Source organism: Medicago sativa, chromosome 6 (genome assembly GCF_051527215.1).
Source record: "Medicago sativa cultivar Bolivia chromosome 6, Bolivia_mono, whole genome shotgun sequence".
In the NCBI taxonomy this organism is placed as follows: Eukaryota; Viridiplantae; Streptophyta; class Magnoliopsida; order Fabales; family Fabaceae; genus Medicago; species Medicago sativa.
This window is the reverse complement of record NC_140754.1, coordinates 56,520,717-56,544,166: the sequence shown is the minus strand read 5'-3', so window position 1 is coordinate 56,544,166 and position 23,450 is coordinate 56,520,717. Positions and strand designations below refer to the sequence as shown.

General features: G+C 37.0%; 1 pseudogene; it reads left to right on the top strand.

Annotated features, from left to right (window-relative positions):
* Positions 1 to 289: 289 nt before the first annotated feature.
* Positions 290 to 23,450, top strand: part of LOC146915823 (uncharacterized) — a 61,444-nt pseudogene continuing 38,283 nt past the window's right edge.

Below are 23,450 nucleotides of genomic sequence, written 5' to 3'. Positions count from 1 at the left end.
GTCTCTTAAAGAACTCCTTACACATTTTGAGCTTAGAACCAACGAGTTGAAAGATTTAAAAGAAAAATTTGTTGTTTTGATGAAACAACAAGAATCAACTCTATTGGATCTGAAAGCTTCTAAAGAAGGACTTAGAGGCTTTGACTTCATTTGTAAAACTTATGAAGAGAAGCTCAAGTATCTTTGTCAGAAGCTACTAGAAAAGTGTAATGGAAAGACTTTAAGCAAGCATGAGATAACTCTTGAAGATTTCATTATATCTGGTATTGACAGAAGCAAAGTTGCTTCAATGATTTACAGAATTTACAGAAACAATGGTAAAGAGATTGGATTTTCAGGAGGGAAACCTAATGAAATCAGTCTCAAAGCTTGTTGTGAATGCATCAAGGAAGGATTGAAAACCTTCTTTGTACTTGAAGGTGCTAAGTTGGACATTGTAGTTCAGTTAGAACCTGAAGCTTCTAGTTCTAAGACTAAGACTACATCAAAGCCAAAGAACTCTAAGCCAAAGGTAATGACAAACTCGGATTCAGAGACTTCAAAGATAAAGATTCTGAAGAGATCAGAACCTGTTTCACAGAGTCTGTTGAAACCTGAATATGAGGTCATGAAGTCTAAGTTTCAGAAGAACAAAGCAGTTACTGCTCCTGGGAAACCAAAACCAAAGGTTAATAAACCTGAAGTAATGGTTAACCAGAAGCTACCAAACTTACAAGAAGTGAAGAGTAAAACTTCCAGTACTAACCTCAAAGGACCCATAAAACAATGGGTACCTAAATCTGAAAATGTCAATACTGCAGATATGTCTAAGAGCAAAGGAAAAGCAAAAATCATGGTACCTAGACAGTGGTTGCTCAAGGCATATGACAGGAGAGAAGTCTATGTTCCTCACTCTCACAATGAAAGAAGGAGGAAATGTGAAGTTTGGAGGCAACCAGTCTGGCAAGATCATTGGTACGGGAACTATTGGTAACTCCTCTATCTCAATTAATAATGTGTGGTTGGTAGATGGTCTTGAACATAACTTATTGAGTATCAGTCAGTTTTGTGACAATGGTTATGATGTGATGTTTGAAAAGACCAACTACACAGTAATCAAAAAAGAAAACAAATCCATAGTATTCAAGGGAAAGAGAATGGAAAATGTCTATAAAATCAATTTTTCTGAACTGGATGATCAGAAGGTAATTTGTCTTGTATCAGTGAATGATAAGAAATGGATGTGGCATAGAAGGTTGGGGCTTGCTAACTGGAGATTAATCTCTAAGCTTAGTAAGTTACAATTTGTCAAAGGCCTACCAGACATTGACTATCATTCAAATGCACTATGTGGTGCATGCCAGAAGAGGAAGATTGTTAAACCATCTTTTAAAACAAAAGACATTGTCTCAACCTCCAGACCCTTAGAATTACTTCATATTGATTTATTTGGACCAGTTAGCACTGCATCCTTATATGGAAGTAAATATGGATTAGTTATTGTTGATGTTTACAACAAATGGACTTGGGTAAAATTCCTGAAAAGTAAGGATAATGCTTATGATGTATTAACTCCTGCACTCAAATACAGTCTGAAAAAGAAATGAAAATTTTGAAAGTTAGAAGTGATCATGGCGGAGAATTTTGAAAATGAGCCATTTGAAAATTTTTGTGAAAAACTTGGAATTGTCCATGAATTCTCTTCTCCTAGAACTCCACAACAAAATGGTGTTGTAGAAAGGAAGAATATAACTTTACAAGAAATGCCTAGAACCATGATTCATGAAAATAATTTGGCTAAACATTTTTGGGCAGAAGCAGTGAATACAACATGTTATGTCCAAAATAGAATCTATATCAGACCTATCTTGGAGAAAACAACATATGAACTCTTTAAGGGAAGAAGACACAATATCTCTTACTTTCATCAATTTGGATGTACATGTTACATTCTAAATAACAAGCTCTACCTAAAGAAATTTGATGACAAGGCCCAAAGAGGAATCTTTTTAGGTTACTCTGAAAGGTCATAGGCATACAGAGTGTATAATTCAGAAACACTTTGTGTGAAGAATCAATGCACGTTAAATTTGTTGACAAAGAGCCTGGATGTAAAACTCCAAAGCAAGATGAAAGTTTTACAGAGATACAAGTTCCTGAAGATACTCCAGAACCTGATCAGATAACTGAATCTGAAGACACTCCAGAAGCTGAACCCACCTCAGAAGCACAAGATGAAGCTGCTTCTGATGAAGCTCAAGATGGCTCTCAGCAAGCTGATCAATCCAAGAACACATTTAAGTACAAGTTTTCACATCCTGAGGATCAAATCATTGGAAACAAAGAGAGTCCTAGAAGAACAAGATCATATTTCAGACAAGAAGAGTCACTGATAGGATTGTTATCTGTGATTGAACTTGCTACAATTGATGAAGCACTTTCAAATGATGGATCGATACTTTCTTTGCAGGAAGAGCTTAATCAGTTTCAAAGAAATGATGTGTGGGATCTGGTACCCAAACCTCAGCATAAGAACAATATTGGAACAAAATAGGTATTCAGAAACAAGTTGAATGAACAAGGTGAAGTAACCAGAAACAAAGCAAGACTTGTTGCACAAGGTTACAGTCAACAAGAAGGCATTGATTATACTGAAACTTTTGCTCCAGTTGCAAGATTGGAAGCAATCAGGTTACTTCTATCATATGCAGTTAATCATGGCATAATATTATATCAAATGGATGTCAAGAGTGCATTTCTTAATTGAGTCATTGTAGAAGAAGTGTTTGTCAAGCAACCTCCTGGTTTTGAGGATCTTCAGCATCCTGACCATGTTTACAAACTTAAGAAATCATTATATGGCTTGAAACAAGCTCCCAGAGCTTGGTATGATAGACTAAGTAATTTCTTGATCAAAAATGATTTTAAAAGAGGCCAAGTTGACACAACACTCTTCAGAAGGACTCTTGAGAAAGACATTCTTGTTGTGCAGATATATGTTGATGATATAATATTTGGTTCTACTAATACCTCTATTTGCAAGGAATTTTCTAAGTTAATGCAGGATTAATTTGAATTGAGTGTGATGGGAAAGCTGAAATTCTTCCTTGGAATTCAAATTTATCAAAGCAAAGATGGAGTATATTTTCATCAAACAAAGTATACCAAGGAGCTTCTGAAGAAGTTCAAGCTGAAAGATTGTAAAGTGATGAACACTCCAATGCATCCAACTTGCACCTTAAGCAAAGAAGATACTGGAACAAAAGTAGACCAGAAGTTGTACAGAGGTATGATTGGTTCTCTGTTATACCTCACTACATCTAGGCTAGATATTTTATTCAGTGTATGCTTGTGTGCAAAATTCCAATCAAATCCTAGAGAATCTCATTTAACTGCTGTTAAGAGAATCTTCAGGTATTTGAAAGGAACAACTAATCTTTGACTCCTCTATAGGAAATCCTTAGATTTTCAGTTGATTGGATTTTGTGATGCTGATTATGCTGGTGATAGGATTGAAAGAAAGTCAACCAGTGGCAATTGTCAATTTCTTGGTGATAATCTGATAACCTGGGCTAGCAAAAGACAAGCAACTATTGCTATGTCTAAAGCAGAATACATCTCAGCTGCAAGTTGTTGTACACAACTACTTTGGATGAAACATCAGTTGGAAGACTATCAGAATAATGCTAACAATATACCCATCTATTGTGATAATACTGCTGCTATTTGTTTGTCTAAGAATCCAATTCTACATTCTAAAGCCAAGCATATTGAAATCAAACACCACTTTATCAGAGACTATGTTTAAAAAGGAATTATAGATATACAATTCATTGATACTGGGAATCAGTGGGCTGATATATTTACTAGAATTGTGGAAAGATTTGATTTTATAAAGAAAAATTTGAACATGCATTTTGTGTCTGATTAAAATTTGCTTGCTCCTAAATAGGAATTTAGGTTCTGAAGTCTGTTCAGAAGCTATGGTTCATCAGAAGCTCTTAATTGAGGTTCTGAGGAAAATGTGCTTATGATGATGACGTCAGCATCTGAAGTCCAGGAGCTGGGTTTTGTGCTTTTGAATAGCAGAGTTAGTGGAAATGCTGGAAGTTACTTTTTTTGACACCTGGCCCACTAACTTGGCAGTTACTCTGAGAACTTCTGACGTGGCTTATGTGTACGGTTGTATAACGTAAGAGGGCAATGATGATTTTAGCTTTGAATGTACTATCACGCGCCCCCTTTGTGATTAATGTTGTGTTTGTTTGTCCCCTCTACTGAATTGCAAACCTTTTACTAAAAACACTTAGACAAATTCACACACTACTCACTTCACAACAAACACTTTCTATTCTCAACTGTTCTTTGCGAAGTAAGCGCAATCTCCCAACTCAAGACCTAAAACCCTAAAATCTTCATCATCAAGCTCTGTTCCTGAATCAAGCATGCAACAACAAGAAGGACCAGAATCAACTTCACAAGAAGCTCCTGCTTACGAGATTAAAGGAAGGACTATGTCCTTAGAAGAATGGGAGTTGAAGATTCAGACAAAGAATCCAGTTGATTTCAATTCGCTCGCTCTTCATGGGTGTGATATCAGAGGCTACTATGAAGCACAAGAGCTAATGCCATACTTTAATATGTTGAATGGTCCAACATACAAAACATTGGTAAAACACTTCTGGGTAAGAGCTTCGGTGTATGACAAAGCTGCTTCAGAGATTGAAGAACATGTGAAGGTTCTGATAAATCCCAACTTGAAAGGGAAGATTAGAGAAGAAATGGGGCTAGAACCGTTCAAATGCATAGAGATCAGATCAAGCATCATGGGAATTCCAATATTTATCTCAGAATGGGCAATATCATTTGTTCTCATAAGAGATGCTTCTGGTAAATACTCAGGATTAGAGATACCTAATCCCAAGACAAGTCCCTGGAATGAAGTTGTAAACTTGTCATTATTCAACTCCAGTACGCCAGGAAAGTATGCTGATCTGGGCATTGAAAATAAGCTGCTTCTAAAGATTCAGAATGAGAATCTGCTACCAAAAGGTGGTGGCAGTGATCAACCTTCCTTGGGACATAGAGTTTTCCTTCACCACTTCATCAACAAGGAAAAAGTCAATGTGCCCAAGTACACATTCAAGCATATGATCAAGGAACCGAGGGAAAGTCAACTGAAAGACAGGTGTTGGGTTCCTTATGGGAGGCTGATATCAGAAATCCATTATCAAGCAGGGATTCTGGATGCACTCAGTAGTGTCAACATCTTTTCAGATGCACAGCTTGGCACTGAAATTGGGAAATTTATCAATGCAAAGACACTCAAGCAGATGAAGCTGATTAAAAAGTCTCAAAGCTTAATACTGACTTGAGTGAATCAAGTGCAAAGTCTAATCTGATGGAGAACTTTCCTCCTATCTGCAAGAAGGACCCCATGAGGTTCAGATGCACTTCATCAAAGACCATTATGAAACCTATGGCAAAAGATGTGTGGTGGTGCTCTGCCTATAGCCAAGAGCAGAAAGTGTAAGAGGAAGACTACCTCCAAAGAAAAGTACTTGGAAGAGGAGCAACCTTCCAAGAAGGCTAAAAAGGAGAAAGCTTCTGAAAAGCTGAAGATTGGTGGCTCTGGCTTACCATCAATCCAAGAGGAAGTTTAGGATCTAGATACAAGTGAGGTTCTGACCAAGAGGACCAGAAGTGGAAAATCTGCTGCTTCTTCACAAACTGCTCCTGAACAGCCCCCTGTTCTAAAGAATAAGAGAAAGACTGTTATATGGAAGTTGAAGGAATCAGCCTATGTGACTGAGGAAGTAGAAGGTGTAGAAGCTGCTATTGACTTGGTTACAAGAAAGGTAAATAAAAAGAAAGCTGAAGATGCTGCTGCTGCACTCCAGAAGGCTGTGGAGATTGCAAAAGAAACTGAGATCCCTGCATCCAGCCTTGCTAGAGAAGATATAGCTACCGCTATCCAAACATCCACAAGTAACTCACCGAGCGACTAATCCTGCACAACGTCTACCCATTCTTACAGACAGGTAGGCTGTCGAAACCACTGGGGGTAAGCATTAGATTAATCATAATCAACAAATAAAAACATAAGCATTCAAGGATTCATACATGTCGTATATACATAACCATCCCTCCTAGAATTCTAGCATCATATGATTATTATCCCCCATTACTTGCACCTCAAGTTATCACATTGTTATCATAACATAACAAACCTATTTAATCTTTAATCAAGTCATCAACAAAGCTCATCATTTATCAACATCAATCAATGAAAACTTTACTCACCTCATCACTCATCTAGCATGCTTAATTCAACAAGTACAATCCATCATTTCAAAGTTATAAGCAAGCAATCATCATCAACAAAGAAATCACCACATCATATACGTATATACATATACAAATCTCACCAATGCACAAATTCACCAAGTCACATATTCATTTATGACACAATTCATCAATTAATCAAATGCATACAATGTTCTAGACTCTTCTAGATGCATGCGGTACCAAATCACCTCAAGGTCGTCACCTTCGATGCAACAAAAACATCGTAATCACCTCAATTGGATATAAAATCCACCACCACCAGTCATGAATGCATGAACATATGACTCGACACAATGCATATGTTCACACAATCAATAATCACCTCAACATCAGCAACATTTTGCATACATGCATTCACAAACAGTATCACCATCAAATTAGCATGTATGAATTCACCACCAACAATCAACATTTAACATGTTCAACAAACAACATAACATAAACATGTTCACCACCATTCATGCATCAAACGATCATCACCAACATTTAGTATATATGCAATCGACAACAATTCACCACCACTTGACATATATACAATCACCGACAACATTCACAATTCAATCAACATATAGTTGTCACATATATACATCATCAATCATCTCTACATAATTATATCAACGATCCCTAAAGGATTCACAAGCAATTGACTCTCAAAAATCATTTTCAACAAAGTTCGTCTCTCAAAATCAAAACATTAGAAATAATTGAGCACTTAGGCCAAAACCAAGTAAACAAGTTCCACTGCCTCAACTAAGCATACCTCTAGGCCACATATAAGTGCATTAGAGAATACTTTGGCGTTTCACCGGCTAATTATAACAGAATCATGAGATTCACCAAGTTCGTCTCTTGGTAGCATTTTATAAAACCATACATTTATAAAATAAAACCAAGTTAGAACCCTCACACCATAAGTTGAATACTTTAAAATACCTTAATTGAACTCATAGAACATAAGTTTGAAGTTAGGAATCAATCCATAAGGTTTGGGTCGACTTAGAAATAGTTATGCGGAGTTTTCGTAAAATTTCTCTAAGACATCCTTAGAGTGTTTTCCTCATAACTCAAAATACAAAAAACCTTTTCAAGTCAAACCAAATCCATTGGAAAGCTAACAAAATTATCTAAAACTTTCATGTATACACCAAAGGCCAATTCAAAGCAGAAATGGGTTAAAAAGCATAAAAAATGCAGAAACCGATGTTCTGTTAGCACGGCACGGCCTGTGCCATGCACGGCACGGCCGTGCCAAGGAAACAGAAAGTTAGCATGGCCCGTGCCATGCACGGTACGGCCGTGCTCGATTGACAGCACAGTTTTTTCTTCGTTTTTCCTTTTTCACCATTTCGCGCATAAAATTCAAACCGTTAATCGGATTTCAATGCCGTTTTCGCCTACACGCTCCTGACACTTAGCTCTATCATAATCTACAGAAAAATTCAAGTTTCAACCATCCCAAAATCATTTCTCCCAAACCTCACATAATCACTTATTTGCAAAAACGCTTAAACACCGACATTTCACACGAAAAACCCGTTTTCTCCCAAACGACTCGACTAACACAACCACAACATGAAAACAAAAATTCTACCAATTCCAATTCATCCAACAACATCAAAAACTCAGTCAACAACCTCATATTTCAAAATTTCATTTGGGTTCTTCATATGAACAACTTAACACAAACTTCACCAATTCAAACAACCACTTCACAAGATGGAATACCCATGGTATAAATCAACAACAACATATCTCATTCAACAACAACTTCATGTAAACATGAATTCATCACAAATCAACCAGAACAACACTAATTTATACCAATTTGAACAAGATCAACAAAGTATACATGTAAACATATATTGAGCATGTAATTTCATCAACAACAACAAACTCATCAATAATTCCCCAATTCAATGATGCTCATTGCATCAATTCAACAACAATATATGTCAAGATAACAACAACAACATTTGAACATGAATTCATTCACAATTCTACAACCACAACTTCATTCATCATCAATTTCATGCAAAAACATATCATATTCATATCTACCCATTTTGACATACAAATTCAACAACAACACCACAATTATCATTCAATTCATGTACATAATCATGTCAACAACATTAAGCACGAAATTCTTCAACCAAAATCAAATTAAGCACTTAACCACAATTATGTAAAGAATTAGGGTAGAAATTAAACTAAGGATTATGATTAAAGCCTAACTCCCTTACCTTAATTCTTCACAATTATCAACTAGGGCTTCACTTTAGCTCCCAAAGCTTGAATCTATAGCTCCCTCTAGCCTCCTCTAGATCTTCTCTCTTCAAACCCCTTCTTTCCACTTGTTCTTTCTCTTTCTACCTCTATCTCTTCTCAATTGAAAATGTTGGTAAAAACTCTATTTCTCTACTAACAAGAGTTTATATAGGTTCAACTAATTAGGCTTAACTCACCATACCTTAATGGGTCTAACCCATTTCTATTCTTAACCCAAAATGTTACTACTCACTTAACGGTAAAATGTAACACTAACGGTCACATACCGGTAATAAAATAATTACTACACTCTCTCTAGTAACTTAGTTAAATAACTACTCTCACTAAGCACTAAAAATAATTCTCCTCAAAATTACTAAATTACCCTTTCTCATAAATTGACCAAAATACCCATGAGTCCAAAATGACTAACATACCCTTCTAACACAAAATTCTACAAATCCCAACCAAAAATACACACAGAGGCAATTAATCACATAAGAGCACATATAAAACACATAAATAAATAATAAAATAAATCTAGCTAAAAATCGGGCTGTTACAACAAACATCATATTCATCACCTAACAATCATGCATACATCTTCTTACAATCATATCAAACTATCTATAGAGGATTTATAAAGCATTCGGCTCTTAAAGCCATTTTCATCAAAATTCGTCTCTAATTTCACCATTTCAAAATAATTGAAGCAATTAAACCAAAACCAAGTAAACAAGATCCAATGCCTCAACTAAGTATACCTCTAGGCCACATATAAGTGCAGTAGAGCATACGGTTACGTTTCACCGGCTAAATATGACGAAATCATGAAAATCACGAAGTTCGTCTCTCTTTATCATTTTCCAAGAAATTCCCATTTTCAATTCAAAACAAGTTAGATCCATCACATCATAGTTTAAATATCTTTAAACACCTTAATTGAACTCATAGAACATAAGTTTGAAGTTAAGAAACAATCCATGAGGTTTGGGTCGACTTACAAATAGTTATGCGGATTTTTCGTAAAATTTCACTAAGACCTCTTAGGAGTATTTTCCTCATAACTCAAAAACCAAAACTCATTTTCATGTCAAACCAACAGAATTAGAAAGGTAACATCCTTACCTACAATTGTTGTGTTTACACCTAAGGCCAATTCTGCACTGATCAACACCTGTATTCATTTTAAATTCGGGGTTATGCTGAATTTTCATAAAGTTTTACTAAGACCCACTTTGAGTATTTTCATCATAACTCAAAATCTAAAAATCATTTTTGAGTCAAACCAAGACCATTGGAAAGTCAAAACAATTATCTAAAACTTTTATATTTACACCAAAAACCAGTTCAAAACAGAAACGAGGGAACAAGAACGCGAATTAGAGAATGCTGTCACTGGGCAATTTCGCTATTAGCGAGTTTCTTAGCGAATTTCCCCTGTAGTTACGGGTTTGACACCATTTTTCACCCAAAAACCCAAATTTTGATCCCCCAACATCCAAATTTGTTCCCAAAGGTTGTTTACATGTATATATACTCAAAAGGGCTTTCAAAAACACAACCAAACATGAAATCAAACACGACTCCAACACAATTTAGCAAATCAACCCATTTTTACAAAACGTTCAACAACCATTCAATTCTCATCATAATCCACCAATACATGATACCCAAAGCATCAATTCATCAACAACACATCTAACTTCATCCTTCATCATAATCATTCAAAAACATGGCATATACATATAAACCCATTTTGACATACAAATTCAACAACAACAACACAATTATCATTTAATTCATGTATATAATCATCATGTAACCAAAATTAAGAACAAATTTCTACAACCAATTTCAAATTAACCACTTAAACAAAGAATTAGGGAAGAACAACAACTATTAATTATGCTTGAATTCTAACCCCCTTACCTTAATTCTTCACAATCACCAACTAAGGCTTCACTTTAGCTCCCAAAGCTTGAATCTCTAGCTCCCTCTAGCTCTCTCTAGATCTTCCTCTTCAAACCCTTATCTTCTCTGTAACCAAAAAAAAAAGACCCTTATCTTCTCTTGCCCTTTCTCTCTCTACCTGTTCTCTTAAAATGAAAAATGATGATCAAAACTCTATTTCTCTCTAACACAAGAGTTTATATAGGCTCTACATAATTGGGCTCAACTCACAATGCCTTAATGGGCCTAACCCATCACTAATCTAATTCAAAATGTTACTACCCATTTAACGGTAAAATGAAATAATAACGGTCACTTACCGGTTATAAATAAATTACTACACTCTCTAGCAACTTAGTAAAATAATACTAGCTCCCACTAAGCACTAAAAATAATTCTCATCAAAATTACTAAACTATCCCTACTCACAAAATGACCAAAATACCTCTGAGTCCAAAATGACTAAAATACCCTATTAACACCGAATTCTACAAATCCCAACCAAAATACACACAGAGGCAAATAATCACATACGAGCACATATAAACACACATAAAATTAATTAAATATAAATCTAGCGAAAAATCGGGTTGTTACAGTAATCACCTTCATTTTGAATACAAAGTATTCGATCACCTCACTGGATATAAATATCCAACGACTTATGATGCATGAACATATGACACACTATGCATGTAACGCCCTATTTCAATTAAAGCGATAAAACACGCGAATATAGCAAATATTCAAGAAATAGACGCTACGTCTCAACAAAATCCAAATCATCACACATATAAAATATCTCAACAGTCGCAGCGGATACAAATCATATATCTCCAACATAAACATGCCATGGTCAACAATACATCATCATATAAAATCCTCCAAGTCCCGACAAGTGGACAAATCTCAACAAAATAAACAGAGTCTAACAATAACATAAAGACACCGACAACCTAATCAGAGCCTAAAACTACAACTCCAAATGATAACGGAGATAGCTCCCGCTATCCAGGCACTCACCAAAAGCGAACTACTCCTGCACAGCGTCTACCCATCCATACAGACAGGTAGGCGGTCAAAACCACTGGAGGTTAGCTTCACATCAATCATAATTAATATAAACAACTGGACATAAAAAAATCAATTCAATTCTTCCCTAATCATCAATGAACATTCAACTTCCATATACACATTCACATAACAACTCCAGTTATGACAAGTATATATATATTCATCACATATACTTATCATCAAAATTCATCATTCAATGCAACAATCAAGACTCATGTTAATACGATATGCACCTATACTCGACACATATATGCATGTGGTACCAAGTCTCCTCAAGGTCGTCACCCATGATGCAACAAAAACAACATAATCACCTCAATTGGATATAAAATCCACCACCATCAGTCATGAATGCATGAACATATGACTCGACTTCAAATGCATATGTTCACACAAATGATTCACCACACCATCACCAACATTTAGTATATATGCATTCAACAACAATTCACCACCACTTGACATATATACAATCACCAACAACATTCACAAATCAATCAACATATAGTTGTCACATATGTACATCATTCAACTTCACATGAATATATCAAACTATCCATAAAGGATTCATAAGGCAATCAGCTTTATTTTCAAACAAGTTTGTCTACCATTCCGCAATTTCAAAATAATTGAAGTAATTGAACCAAACCAAGTAAGCAAGATCCAATGCCTCAACTAAGTATATCTCTAGGCCACATATAAGTGCAGTAGAGCATACAATTATGTTTCATCGGCTAAATGCGATGAAATCATGAAAATCGCTAAGTTCGTCTCTCTTTATCATTCTTCCAAAAGAATGCCATTTTCAAAGCAAAATAAGTTATGACTTGATGAAACTAATCACAACCCTTTTCAGAAGTCATATAATCATTACACAGCCTTAACCCTACTCCAATTCTTTGAGAAAACGAGTTTTGGAAAAATCGACGTTCTTGGACCATTTTTTAAAAGTTAATTTCAATTCACAAAATCAAGTCCAATTCAGTTCAAACGATGCTCCAGTAGGTTTAAGTGTGTAAAAAGAGATTAAACAAGTTAAAAGAAACATTTTAGAAAGCCCGGATTAGCCCCAAGTGCACGAAACGAAAATAAAAGGTTGCTGAAACTGGGCAGGTTCGCTTAAGCGAAGGCCTGGTTCGCTTAAGCGAACAAGTTCCAGAACCTACATGATGGCTCGCTTACGCGTTCGCTTAGCGTTCACTTAAGCAAACAGTCTTAGTTCTGCAGGAAAAATGTTACAGGTTTCAACCATTTTTCAACCCAAAACTCAATCCAAAAGATGTTTACAGGTCATATACATTATAAGACACTCAAACATGCATCAAATTTGAGATTAAAACATAAACTCAACAAAATTCACCAATTCATCAAAATCTTTTCAACCTTCAACAACCATAACAAATCTCATCATAATCCACCAATTCATGATACCCAATGCATCAATTTATCAACAACACATCTAACAACAACAACAACAACATCTAATCATGAAATCATCCACAATTTAAGAACCAGAACTTCATTCTTCATCAATATCACACAAGAACATGTCATATTCATATAAACCCATTTTTACATACAAATTCAACAACAACAACACAATTATCATTCAATTCATGTACATAATCATGTCATCAAAATTAAGCACGAATTTCTACAACCAAATTCAAATTAACCACTTAATCAAGAATTAGGGAAGAACTACAACTATTAATTATGATTGAATTCTAACCCCCTTAGCTTAATTCTTCTCAACCGCAAGCTAGGGCCTCACTTTAGCTCCAATTCTTGAATCTCTAGCTTCCTCTAGCTCTCTCCAATTTTCCTCTTCAATCCCTTACCTTCTCTTTCTCTTTCTCTCTCTACCTCTTCTCAAAATGTGAAAAATGATATGAAAAACCCTATTTCTCTTAAAGGTTAGAGCTTGTATAGGCTCTACATAATTGGGCTCAACTCACAAAGCTCTAATGGGCCTGACCCATTACTAATCTAATTCAAAATGTTTCTACCCACTTAATGGTAAAATGTAATAATAACGGTCATCTACCGATAAATAAACAATTCACTACAACTCCCTAGCACTTAGTAAAATAATACTAGCTCTCACTAAGCACTAAAAATAATCCTCATCAAAATTACTAAATTACCCCTACTCACAAAATGACCAAAATACCCCTAATGCCAAAATGACTAAAATACCCTTCTAACACCGAATTCTACAATTCCTAACCAAAATACACACAGAGGCAATTAATCACATAAGAGCACATACAAATACACATAAATAAATAATAAAATAAATCTAGCAAAAAATCGGGTTGTTACAACTCCCCCCCACTAAAAGAATTTTCGCACTCGAAAATTACCTGAAGGAAACAACTCCGGATACGAAACCTTCATCCTACTCTCCGATTCCCAAGTGGCACTCTCACCAGAACAATCTCCTCTCCACGCAAACGCTTCACCTCACGATCCTTAATCCTAACTGGTAACGCTACACATACTTCCGCAGCTGAAACACATGAAACACATCATGAAGATTTGACAAAGACGGTGGTAACGCAATCCGATACGCTACAACCCCAACCTTCTCAATAATCTTAAACGGTCCAACAAAACGAGGAGTCAACTTCCGACACTTCAAAGCATGACCAACACCGGTTACAGGATTCACTCTCAAAAACACATGATCACCAACCTGAAACTCAACGTCCTTCCTCCTCTTATCATGATAACTCTTCTGCCTACTCTGAGACGCTCTCATCTTCTCTTGAATCATCTTAACCTTTTTCGTAGTCTTTTGCATAACCTCCGGTCCTAACAAAGCACTTACACCTGACTCATACCAACACAACGACGTCCTACACCTCCGACCATACAAAGTTCTCAACGAAATCTTTCAAACTCTGAATAGTCCTCTCCGTCTGGCCATCAGTCTGGGGATGATAAACAGAACTCAACCTCAACTTAGTTCCCAAAGCAACTTGCAAACTCTCCCAAAACTTAGAAGTAAACCTCGGATCCCGATCTGACACAATACTGGAAGGAATACCATGCAAACAATCTTCTCAATGTAGATCTCAGCCAACTTTGCCACACACATGCCGATCTTAATAGGAACAAAATGTGCCGACTTCGTCAACCGATCAACCATCACCCAAATTAAATCAAAACCCTTCACAGTCTTTGGCAACGCTCCAACAAAATCCATAGAGATACTATCCCACTTCCACTCTGGAACAAACAAGGGTTGCATCAAACCTGGCGGTTTCTGATGTTCAATCTTAGACTTCTGGCAAACCAAACAAGTATACACAAACTCTGCGATCTCCTTCTTCATTCCAGGCCACCAAAACAACCTCTTTAAATCCTGATACATCCTAGTCGCTCCTGGACGAATACTCAGACTACTTCTGTGACCTTCTTCCAAAACCTGTCTTTTAAGCTCAAGAACATCTGGTACACAAACACGATCACGAAACATCAAAACACCGTTCTCATCCAGTCTAAAGTCTTCACCCTTACATTGGTTAATAAACACTACACGATCCACAAGTTCCAAAACTTCCTTTTATCCATTCTTGATCTCTTCCAAAAAATTACTTGTCAGCTTCAACATTCCCAACCTCACACCCTCCGGTGTCAACTCACTAATCAAACTCAAATCTCGAAAGTACCCAATCAACTCCAACTCTTTAACCATCAAAGCAGACATATGCAACGACTTCCTACTCAAAGCATCAGCAACGACTTCCTTCTTGGTCCTCAAATTCTCAGGAAAGTATTTCCTCAAAAACTCAGTCTTGAACCTAGCCCAAGTCACAACTTCACCATCGGCCTCAAGCCTCCCCTTAGCATTCGTCCACCAATACTCAGCCTCCTCAACAAGCATATGAGTAGCCAATCTGACCTTCTGATCCTCACTGGTCACCATAGCACGAATGATCCTCTTCATGCCTTGCACCGATGTCTGAGCTGCATCCGGGTCATACCTACCTTTGAACGTCGGCGAACTGTTTTGTAAGAAATGATCAAGCAACCGCCGCCTGCTCGTTAGCCTGAGCCAACACCTGGGCCATTGAAGCAAAAGCTGCGCAATCGCCGCATCATCTCTACCACCAGCCATCTTACTTCTACCCCAAAACGAAACCAACAAATAAGAACAACAGCATTACAAGACAAGTACCGAAGGTAACTCATTACCATTCGCGTACAAACAGGAAAATTCAACGGATGCTAGTCCGGACAAGACTGACCACTGCTCTGATACCAACTTGTAACGCCCTATTTCTATTAAAGCGATAAAACACGTGAATATAGCAAATATTCAAGAAATAGACGCTTCATCTCAACAAAATTCAATTCATCACACATATAAAAATATCTCAACAGTCGCAACAGATACAAATCATATATCTCCAACATAAACATGCATTGGTCAACATTACATCATCATATAAAATCGTCCAAGTCCCGACAAGTGGACAAATCTCAACAAAATAAACAGAATCTAACAATAACATAAAGACACTAACAACCTAATCAGAGACTAAACCTACGACTCCAAACGATAACGGAGATAGCTCCCGCTATCCAAGCACTCACCAAAAGCGAACTACTCCTGCACATCTTCTATCCATCCATACAGACAGGTAGGCGGTCAAAACCACTGGAGGTTAGCTTCACATCAATCATAATCAATATAAACAATTGGACATCAATAAATCAATTCAATTCTTCACTAATCATCAACGAACATTCAACTTCCATATACACATTCACATAACAACTCCAGTTATCACAAGTATATATATATTCATCACATATACTTATCATCAACATTCATCATTCAATGCAACAATCAAGATTCATGTTAATATGATATGCACCAATACTCAACACATATATGCATGTGGTACCAAATCTCCTCAAGGCTGTCACCCATGATGCAACAAAAATATCATAATCACCTCAATTGGATATAAAATCGACCATCATCAGTCATGAATGCATGAACATATGACTCGACTACAAATACATATGTTCACACAAACGATTCACCACACCATCACCAACATTTAGTATATATGCATTCGACAACAATTCACCACCACTTGACATATATACAATCACCAACAACATTCAGAAATCAACCAACAAATAGTTGTCACATATATACATCATTCAACATCACATAATTATATCAAACTATCCATAAAGGATTCATAAGGCAATCGGCTCTTAAAACCATTTTCAACCAAGTTCGTCTACCATTCCGCAATTTCAAAATAATCGAAGTAGTTGAACCAAACCAAGTAAACAAGATCCAATGCCTCAACTAAGTATATCTCTAGGCCACATATAAGTGCAGTAGAGCATACAATTACGTTTCACCGACTAAATGTGACGAAATTAAGAAAATCACAAAGTTCGTCTCTCTTTATCACTCTTCCAAAAGAATGCCATTTTCAAAGCAAAATAAGTTAAGACTTGATGAATCTAATCACAACCGTTTTCAGAAGTCATATAATCAGTACACAACCTTAACCTTACTCCAATTCTTTGAGAATACGAATTTTGGAAAAATCGACGTTCTTGGACCATTTTTCAAAAGTTGATTTCAATTCACCAAACCAAGTCCAATTCGGTTCAAACGATGTTCTAGTAGGTTTAAGTGTGTAAACATAGATTAAACAAGTCAAAAGAAACATTTTAGAAAGCCCGGATTAGTCCCAAGTGCACCAAACGAAAATCAAAGGTTGCTGAAACTGGGCAGGTTCGCTTAAGCGAACGCCTGGTTCGCTTAAGCGAACAAGTTCCAGAACCTACATGATGGTTCGCTTACGCGTTCGCTTAAGCGAAAAGTCTTAGTTCTGCAGAAAAAAATGTTACGGGTTTCAACCCCTTTTCAACCCAAAATTCCAATTTTGATCATCCCAAACCCCAAAACTCAATCCAAAAGATGTTTACAGGTCATATACATTATAAGACAATGAAACATGCATTAAATTTGAGATTAAAACATCAACTCAACAAAATTCACCAATTCATCAAAATATTTTCAACCTTCAACAACCATAACAAATCTCATCATAATCCACCAATTCATGATACCCTTACCTTGGTTAACCAACACTACACGATCCACAAGTTCCAAATCTTCCTTCTGTCCATTCATGATCTCTTCCAAAATATTACTCGTCAGCTTCAACATTCCCAACCTCACACCCTCCGGTGTCAACTCACTGATCAAACTCAAATCTCAAAACTGCCCAATCAACTCCAACTCTTTAACCATCAAAGCAGACATATGCACCGACTTCCTACTCAAAGCATCAGCAACAACATTCACATTTCCAGGATGATAACTCAACTGAAAATTGAAATCCTTAAGAAACTCCAACCATTTTCTTTGCCTCGTATTCAACTCCTTCTGATCAAACAAGTACTTCAAACTCTTGTGGTCACTGAACACTTCAAACTTAGAACCATACAAATAATGCCTCCAAATCCTTAACATATACACAACGGCCTCCAATTCCAGATGATGAGTCGGATAATTCTTCTCATGCACTTTCAACTGCCTCGACGCATAAGCCACAACCTAACTATTCTGCATAAGCACACCAACAAAACCCATCTTAGAAGCATCACAATACACGACAAACGATTCCTTCGGATTCGGAAAAATCAACACTGGAGCTGAAGTCAACCTCTTCTTCAACTCTTGGATACTCTTCTCACACTCAGCATCCCAAACACAAGCTTGTCCTTTCCGAGTCAACTGCGTCAATGGCAATGCCAACTTAGAGAATTCCTCAACGAACCTCCTATAATAACCTGCTAATCCAAGAAAGCTTCTAACTTCAAAAACAGACTTAGGTGATCCCCACTGCAACACTACATCAACCTTCGACGGATCCACGGCGATACCCTATTCATATACACCACCATAAAACGGCGATACCCTATTTTAAACTCAACTTCCCTCTCTAGTGGTAACTCGATAATGTCGTCTGGAAAAACTACTGGAAACTCTTGCACTACTGGTAAATCACCAACTCCTTTCTCACTACTCTCATTCAAGGATGAAAACATCATGAATACACTAGCTTCACCAAAGACTTCTTCACTTGCTCTTGGTCAAACAATTAATGTTAACACCAAAAGTCAACATCTAATCCATACCAAAAATCACGTCTGTATGCTTCAACGAAAGACACGCAAGATTCAACTCAAAATCAACATTACCAAAACTAACAGGACACTTAGCATGAAGGTGAGAAAAACACAAGAAGGGGGGTTTAATTGTGTTTTGGAAAATTCTTCGTTTCTCCTAAAACTGAACACATTGATCAGAAGCTAAGTGAAACAGCTTCTGAAGTGATAATCAGAATCTACACGCAGCGGAATAAAACAGAGAGAGATGAAGAACGACACAAAGAAATTATACTGGTTCCTTCCACAATCCGGAAGTAGTCCAGTCCCCCTTGCACTTCCAAGGAGATTTCACTAAGAGTAATATCTGATTACAATTGCTCAAGCACACCTGCAAGAGACTTCCTTTGCTCAAGCACACTTTGCAAGAGTCTTCTTATGCTCAAGAACACAATCAAGAGACTTCCCTGCTCAAGCACAACTGCAAGAGACTTCTAACTAAACAAAATTACACAGAAAATTGTTTAAGGTTAAACACTTGATATACAATTAGAGGTGCTCACAATACAAATCAGATACAGACTCAATAACTTAAGAATTTCTAAAATGCAACTTTGAAACACAGAAATTCTAAGTGAATGCAGAGCAATTTCAGCAGAGGTTTGGCACTTGTAATAATGTTGTGAGTCTTTCGTTCAACATTACCAAAACTCTAAGTCTCCACTCCTTTATATAGAGGTGTGAAAGAGACGTTATGAAATTGCCAGCACATCAAAGAGTCGTTGTTGAAGCTTGATCTTTCACCAATGATCTTTTGCCTGATTTGGTTTTTGTCCTATGAAGAACCAATTTGAAATCCATTCCTTATCCAAAGGAACATCTATGCAGGCGAAGCCGTATTCTGGAGCTGTTTTCTTGTCTTGAAGCAAGGACACAAAACAGAGTAGTGGAGAAGGTGGTTGTACAGTTCGTACAATAGTACAATGTCAACGCTTTCGTCCAAATTGCAAGCACATGCCTTCAAACACCTTTGAAATGACCGTTGCAAAATTCCACTAATCTTTTGTTGTGTTTTCGAATCCAATAGACAGCTTTTTACAGTGATGATTCTTCAATCCTTGAATCTTTGCAAATTCATTTGATCTTCAGCTTCTGGTGAAATGACTTCTGATGAGGCAGCTTCTGATAATGCAGCTTCTGATGATACAGCTTCTGATAACGCAGCTTCTGATGATGTGGCTTCTGGACCTCTTGTCTTCAGGAGCACTATTCATCAGGAGCACTATTCTTCAGAAGCACTTTACTAACTTCAGGAGCGGCTTTGCTTCAGGAGCGCTTTTTCTCTTCAGGAGCGAGTTGCCTTCAGGAGCACTAAGCTTCAATTTTGTTGATTCCTTTTGCTCTTTATTTGCTCATTCAGAACCAATAAATGATGTAACTTTTTAATTATGGTCCTGTACACTTGAACAAACATTAGCTAGTCCAATTTACAATTTTTAATACCTTGTTATCATCAAAACTCTTTAAGGTTCATTGTTAAACACATTTTGTTCCAACAATCTCCCCCTTTTTGATGATGATAAACAATAGTATTTAAAATTGATCAATTGTTGTTAATCTAATTAACAAGTTGACTTTGGGGTTCTGAGTTTTGTGAGCTCAGAATCTGAGGTTTGTAAGCTCAAACACCCCCTGAGTCTGATAGTCTTTAAGGTGAGGTTTGTAAGCTCCCCCTAAGTTCTATCCAAGTTAATTAAATTCATTTTGCGCACAATAATATCAGAGCTTAAAAAAATTGAAGGAATTGACTTATAGATAAGAAGAATGGTTCAATTAATTTTATTTGAAATTTGATACTCCCCTTTTTGATACACCGTTTTAAGGTAAAACAAAAGGATAGAAATTTTCAAAATTTTCAAATATTATTAATGGGGCTCAGAGCCTTTAAATACTATCACATATACTCCCCCTTTTGTCATTAGCAAAAAGAAATTAACAAAAAGAAGAGATGACAAAAACATAAGATAAAAGGTTCAAAGCATAATAAATATCTATATAACTTAAAGCATATTGACCATCTTCAAAAATAGCATAAACAGAGCATAGAAAACAGTATTATCAGAGCAAATACTTATAAACAATCATAATATTCAGAAGTGAGAAAAGTTCAGAAGCATAGAATATCAGAAGCAAAGACTACATCAGAAGCAGAAATAAATCAGAATATATCAGAAGCCTAGTAAGTTAAAACAAAAGCTACAGGTGTGCAACTAAGGGTTTGGCTTAGATTGGCTTTCTAAGATCTGCTTCAGAGTCTCTTGAATATCAGCATATCTCTGGTTCATCTCTGATCTGTTCTTTTCTTCCCTGATTCTGGCTTGTTCCATTTCAGCTTCAATTCTCAGCAGCTTCTGATCTTGCTCTTGTAGCTTCTACTCTAATTCTCTGTTCCCTTCCTTTAGTACCGTGTTCTCCTGAACTAGAGCCAGGTTAGGTGCAGTATTCTTCAGGTTGATCTTGGAGAGGAAAGTTAAATCCAGATCCTTGGGATGAATATAGTTAGGAAGGAAATCTTCAGGATCCCTTCCTCTTATGCTCAGAGGATTCTTCACCCAAGTACCAAGGATTTCTATGTCATCCACATCCTCATGAATCCCATTGATCCAATCTTCCAACTTCTGCTTGGCCTCCTCCTGAGCTTGTAGACAAGAATCATGCAGAGTTGAGATCAAATTGATGACTCTCCCTTAATCCTCCTCCATTGCTTCTGATAGCTGATCTTGTGACCCAAGTCACTTCTTCCTTTAATCAGCATGTGTACTTCAGAAGTAATATCTTCCCACACATCTTGCAGTACATGAGAATCTAGAAAAATGGTGGGTGGTGAAGGTTGTTTTGAGGGTTTTGGAGGAGCTATGGGTACAATGGCTTGACTTGATGTTGATTGGTCGTTTGTGGTTAATGGTTGGCGAGTTGAAGATGGTTAGCACAGTTGTCAATAATCATATAAGAGGAATGATCATCTTGATCATCCTCAGAATCAGTGTCCATATCACACACATCAGTGTAGTGGGTGATTTTGACAACTTGTACAGGTAAAGAATTTGTGGAAGAAGAGGTTGGCTTAGGAACATGATATTCAGGAGCAGCAGGTTCAGGTTCAGGTTCAAGAATTGATTCAGTAACTGGTTGTTTAGGAACAATGTGTTCAGGAACGGTTGATTGCTGTTGTGGGGGTGATGAAGTTTTAGGTTCAGGTTGAGGGGGTGAATAGGCTTTTTCTGGTTGTTGTTGTTGTTGTTGTTGACTATCTGAAAAGTCCTTATCAGAAGCAGTTGCTTCAGAAGTTGTTTTAGAGGCTTTTTGTGAGGTAGACTCAACATTTTCTGGTACAATCATGTTGAGTGGTTGAATGTTAAGAGGTTGAGGGTGATGGCGGAGAATGGTATCGATGACTCTATCTCTCTGCTCGGCCATTTCTCCTAATTTCTGATTGATTATGACCAACTGGCTTATAAGTGCTTGACAGAGAGGGCTTTTTGTTTGTCTTGGTTGATGTTGAATGGCTTTTTACTGGCTTACGAAACAGAAGACTTATGGGTTTATCATCATCAGAATTAGGAGATGATGATGAGGATTTTGAAGAGGATGAGGGAGAGTCACTGGATATCTCATGTACTACAGGTTATGAGTGTGTGGAGACATTACCTATTGTAGAAGGTTCTAAACAATCAGCTGACTTCTTTTGATCATCTTTAGCAGTGCCACGAATTTTAAGAAGTTGTGATGCTTCTGTCATTACCCTCTCTTGAAGTTCAGAAGCAATCTCCACAGTTTTTCAATAGCTTCTGACACAGTAGTAGCAGCTTGAGATTTCTTGGTAATAAGAGGAAAATCCTTGGTCCTCCTTACTGCTTGCTTCCTTTTCTTCTTTGGTATTGCAGGTTGATTAAGAGCAATACCAATATCTAGCATCAAACTTGAGTTCGTGTCTTCAATAGCCTTTTCAATTGATGGCATTCCATAACCACCAATTTTAAGCTTATCAGAAGTGACTTTAGCCTTCTTCGCAGATTTTTCAACTTCTAGGTACTCTTCTGCAATCATCTTCCTTTTTGACTTTCTGCCTCTGGCTCGTGGCAGAGCACCACCATACATTTCCTCCTGTACATCTTCCAATCTGATTCTTTCGTTGGTTGCCTCAAAGTGCTCCTTGATGTAGTACATCTGCACATCAAGAGGATCCTTCTTGCAGATAGGTGGAAAATCCCTCATAAGATCAGACCTGACATGGGATTCACTCAAATCAGTTTGAAGTTTGGTGACCTCACTGATTAGCTTCATATACAAGAGTGTATGAGCATTGATGAACTTCCCAGTCTTAGTGACAATCATCTTATCAGTGAAGGCTTGAGCACTGCTTAGACTGTCCAAGACACCTCCTTGATAGAATATTTCTAATAAGAGCCTTCCATAAGGAACCCAGGGTTTACCCAGCAGTTGACTCTGTTTCAGACATTCTATCAAGTACTTGAACATGTATTTTGGCACATTCACCTTTTCCTTCTTGATGAAGTGCTGGAGAAAGACTTTCTGTGCCAAATTGGGTTTTTCACACCCACCACATGGTAGTAAGTTCTCATTCTGAATCTTCAGAAGCATCTTAGTTT